This window comes from Drosophila innubila (genome assembly GCF_004354385.1).
Source record: "Drosophila innubila isolate TH190305 chromosome 2R unlocalized genomic scaffold, UK_Dinn_1.0 1_C_2R, whole genome shotgun sequence".
In the NCBI taxonomy this organism is placed as follows: domain Eukaryota; kingdom Metazoa; phylum Arthropoda; class Insecta; order Diptera; family Drosophilidae; genus Drosophila; species Drosophila innubila.
In genome coordinates, this window is record NW_022995374.1 from 17,120,398 (window position 1) to 17,125,970 (window position 5,573).

The window sequence follows — 5,573 nt, forward strand, 5'->3', positions numbered from 1 at the left end:
ATATATAACCGAAATAACTTAATAATCAATACCTTTTATAGCCAATAGATCATTTTTAGAGCTATCACGCTTAATAATTAGCTATTAAAGCATCTAAAAAATATTTGCAACATTTCCTGTAAGCAGAACGCACAATGAACTCATAAATTGACGCACCCTCCAAAACCGACAACATAATCGGCCACGCCGCCGGCAATGGCAACGACAACAACAACAACCAGCAACCAGCAACAACGACAACGATAGCAATGACTTTAACGACAACAACGAGCGAGACTCCACCGACTGCAAACTTGATATTGCAACGCTGTGGCGCGCACTTGTAAATGGCATGTTGCAACATGCCTAAATATGCGCCACACACACTACCACTAACGGCACATGGGCCACTGAGAGGCAGCCTCAGTCGCAGCTAAAGCTGAAGCTGATATTGAAGCTGAGGCCGAGGCTGAGGCTGAGCTGCAGCAAGTTGAGCGCGGGCGGTGGCAGCAACTCCTACGCACCATGCAGCGACATTGGAGCGACTCGACTCAATGCGACGCGACGCCAGATTGCCAGCCAGCCTCTATTTAGCTACGCCACAGCCTTGACAATGATCGTCATTAATTGAGAGGCAGCCGACGCTCCTCTCACGTTGCACGTTGCACGTTGCACATAGCACATTGCACCGTCCGACGCAACGGTCGATGTTGGCGTTGTTCGATGAGTTCGAGTTGCATTGGACGTTGGCTTTGAAGTTTTACACATACTGTTGTGGATCCAACTATTTTTCATGTATTTTGTTAAGCAAATTTGGGAATTATATTAAAGAAGGTCAAGTCAAACTGTTTAAGTTTCTTTTATTTAAAAATTGTAAATATAAATTATATTATCTACTATAGTTTGTATAAATTTGGGAATTATATTAAAGAAGGTCAAGTAAAACTATTTAAATTTCTTTTATTTAAAAATTTTAAATATAAATTAAATTATCTACTATAGTTTGTATAAATTACATATCTCTTAATAGTCAGAAATTTCAATTTAAATTAAACTATAATATTTTTAGAAAAAGACCCCCGAATATCTTGTTCCTCTTACTGTATTTTCAGTATGAATTTAAATATACTATTTTCAGAATAATGCTGCCTCGAATATATTTTTCCTTTACCATTTAACATATTTAATTTGAGATCAAATATATTTAATATTTAATATAAAATAAGTCAACCAAAATAAGTCTTTTAAAATTACTTCTGCCAATGATTTGTTAGAGTATACCATCTTTCACTTAGCCAAGTTAGTTGCTGTTTCTTGATTGTTTGACTCTTTTTGGCCATGCGAATTATGAAAATGTGGGCTTGGTGCTAGCAACGACAACAACAACAACACTAACAACAACAACGACAACTTCACAAATATTGTCATCGTCCAAAGGAAGCCAGACTGAAGAGAGCTGAGACCTAAAGCCGAAGACTTGAGACTGTGTTGGGAGATTTGGGCGCTGGCATGCGATGCATCTGGAATGAGTTTTTGCTGCTTTCTAAATGCGTAGCATATGCCACAACCATGCCCCCAAACTCAATCTGTGTGTGTGTGTGTGCTCGTTGTGTGTGCGAAAATGTTGACCTTTAGCCCAGAAAGCCATGGAAAGAAAACTGTGCGTCTAATGCGAAAATCTAAGCAAAAAATCTGCGCAGATTTATCTTTGGGGACAGTTTCAACAAGCGCTGAAATTTAAGCTTGGAAAAACGCATTTTCAAGTTGTTGGGTTATCAGAAAAATTGGCATGAATAATGGCTAAATTATAGCTTATAAGAAAATCCACTTAGCTATTCAAATAAAACTAAACAAGAAAGAGAAAATGTTGAATGAAAATAAAAATAAAATATAGTAAAATAATAAAGAAGTGTTTAAATCTGCAATTTTATTTTTGCTGATTCAGAGCGAGTGCAAATTGCATCGTTTAAGTGCAACTCGAAACTGACGCCAATTTTGACCTCAAAAATTATGAAGAACATAATGATGACAGCTACCGATATGCTGAATCGCGCGCCTCATGCTCATAAATTACAGAGCCATAAGGCACAAACAAGATCGAGAACAGCAAACCATCAGGCTAAGGACTTGGACCTGGAATTGGGATGGTTGAAGGGGTAGTTGGGGCAGCTGGGGCAGCGACGGGTTGCTTAAGAAATTATGCCGCGAAATTCTTAGCATGCCACATCAATAATTTGTTGGTAGCTGGCCATTTTGTTGTTGCCACACGAAAAAGAAATCACAATCTCATTATGGCATACACCTTTTGGGCAAAAGTTCTCCTATCCGCGCCCGTTCTCTGTCCTGTCCACATACCGACACCATAATTATAAAGAGCCCTTAAGTACTTGTTAACAAGTTCGATATCTGAGCGATTTACATGCTGTTTCTTATGCTGCCCCCAAAAAGAAAGTGCAAAGCCGGCATCCAACGGCACATTTTGTCTGATCTGTGGTAAATGATAAAACCCGAGGGAACTGCAAACGCACTGTGGATATATCGTAAATTTCCAAACTAAAATAAATTCATTTTTCATTTCAAAGTCTATCAAAATTAAATTTTATTCATGTTTGTTTATTTACACAAGGAATTTGTAACTATCGACAAGAGATTCGCTTATATTTATAATTTTATAATAATGATTTTCAACCACTGTGCAACTTGAGGCACTTTTTGGCAGGTAACCCGACCAAATTGAATGGTTATGCTTTATGACTTATGGAAACCGGCAGCTGATTTGCTCGCTGCGATTTGCCGCTTAAATCGTTTGCCATAAAAATCGAATGCAGCACTAATTAAAGGCAGACAGCATACGAGACTGAGAGACAGAGAGCGAGAGAGAGGGAGAGAGGAAGTGAGAGATAGAGATGGAGATGGGGTATGTAGAAGATAAGCCGACCGTTAAGACGTGGGCTTCGAGACGGCATTAACCATTAGTCTATAGTCAATGCTGTGGCTAACCATTAGCAATTAATTAAAAAATTAGAATATATTACAAAACAACTGATAGGGAGCGATCAGATGATGTCTTATCTGCGGCCACATCGCCATTGACATCCAAACGAATTAAATAAATTGAATATCGTCTGAAATATGTGTGTGCCATGCTTGAATTTGAATGAAAATTTGTTCTCATATGAATAGATTCATAGCTATTCATACAACGAAGCCAAAGAAAAAGAGGAGCTCAGCTCAAGCGAATGTTGCATATTTACGAGCTATTTATGCATATTAAAAAATTCTCCAAGCGCTCGAATCAAAAACTAGATAACAGTAGCTGACCCTCTCCTTGGCCCTGCCTCAGTCCCTACAGTCAGCCCTGGCATATCGTGATTCGTGGTTACCTGGACTGAGTCTTCTACAAATATTTTGTATTTTTACTTATATATATTTTTTTTTTTTCTCTCTGTGTGTTTTTGTTAATATAAAAACCCAGTTTGAGGCAATGCATGGCATTTACTGAAGAATCTTTTTGTTATTCTCATTTTCTTCTTATATTTTCCTTTCTACTTCATCTTCTTTGCCTCCTCCAACGATGCATTGGCGATGCATTTACTGATAAAGATTTGTCTGTTTTGATTTTTATGACGCCACAAAAGGTTGCTGCCTTCAATCTACAAAATTGGTAGCAAGCATTCAATACTGAACCCACTGCACTTCGAGTGCGCACATAAAACTCATATTTAATCTATAGAAAATGCCATAAAAAATATTCTCGTACCATCAAAATCGCAAATATGCATAAGAAATTATACAATCTTCTTTATTTTTTTGGCATGACTCTGAGTCAGATTGGATAAAAAAAAAAGAAAAGAGAGTTCTTTGAGAAATATGCCGACGAGTGCATTGAACGCATGCTAAAAGTTTATAGTCTAACTTACAGTTCATATTCGAGTCTCCTAAGTGCTAAATTATTGCCTCGGGATTATAGTATCTCACTTTACAAGGTGTCTCTGACAGGCAAATTACGAACAGTTTCCTAGTTCGACAAGGAAATACATAAAGTTATTAGTCTTTTTAATTAGCGTTAAGAATTCTATAGAATTTATATTTCTTGATATGGAGTATAAGAAAAGATAGCTTTATCATTTAAAGTATTAATTTGATATATCTAAGAATTCTGTTAGAGTTGCATTCCTTGTTCTTGACAGGTTTTCAAAGCTTCCCAAATTTGAGAATCAATTCTCTTCCTGCTTGCTCTGCTCGTTATCTTGAGCAACTTGTGCGCCCACTGCCAATCGCTTTTGTCTTTAATTTAGATCCTGATTTATGAATATTACCATAACAGACGCCGCCACCGAGTCATCCATTTGGATGTGCAATTCGGGATCATTACTCATAACGAAAATCAATTAGTGCAACCCACCCAATGAAGAGTTGGTAATATTGCAGTCGGATCTGGAGTTGGAGTTGGAGTCGGAACAGAGTCATCGTCAAGTCAGCGAGTTGATGAATTGGTTTTAAATCAAAGATAATGCAATAACAAACCCAAGTCATAGTCATACCATAGATACTTCTGCTTAGTGTCTTGACTCAAGACTTGTGTTGGCCAAGTTATAAATTCAAATCACACAACCACGCAAATAGGAATTCATTGAGAGTCGCATGTGGGTTGCATGCTCCAACCAAGAGTCCGACACGAGTTGCTTGTTCTTATCTGGGCAACTTTGTGGAAACGGGCAACATGTTGCTGTTGCTGTTGTTGTTGCTTTTGCACATGTTGCTCTCCTCTCCACCGAAAACACAAAACAAAAATATCAATTATGAGGCAAAAGAAGGACGCCAAGGAGCACTAGCTCGTATCATATTTGTCGGACATGGCAATGCAGTAGCAGCAGTTGTTGCTGTTGTTGCTGTTGTTACTGTTGCTGCTGCTGCAAGTACACATGTTGCTACCGTGTTGTTTTGTGCTGTCTTTGTTGCTGGCGGGTTGTGAGCGCTATTGTAGCGAGTATGACATTTGTTTTAGCCGCTTATCGCATTGCAGCCAAACCCAGTCGACGTCGACTCTTGTTGCATTTCCAACTCAACTCAACTCACTCTTTTCCCCTCTTTCACCCCTTATACGTCTCTCTCTCTCCCTCTCTCTTTTGGCCTAGCCCAGCTCTGTCTGATTATGCGCTAAATTCCAATAGCAGCTCATTTATTATGTTTGTATGAACGATTTGTGTCTGGCCTTATAATTTGTTGGCTTTGCAACATAATTGATGCATTGGGGTTATGACATAGTTCCCCGATAATGCCAATGTGGATTTCATAGTCGATGCCTAAACCAGCCAACCAATTTGCAATATGCTTGAGCATTCTGACAAACCATCTGCCCCTTAACCGCACTCCGACTGACGTCTGTTTTGTCTGCACGCAACTGTTTGTGGCAATTGCAACTTGATAACTATTTCAGAACCTGCACATACTTATTACTTCGATGTCAATTGCTTAAATATATAGTAGCTTCTTTGAGTGTTTCAATTGGCTCGAACGCGAAATAATATCAGAACCGAAACCTTTGGAGTTTTGAAATTGGAAAAATTTAAATCTAGGTCATAGATTTAACC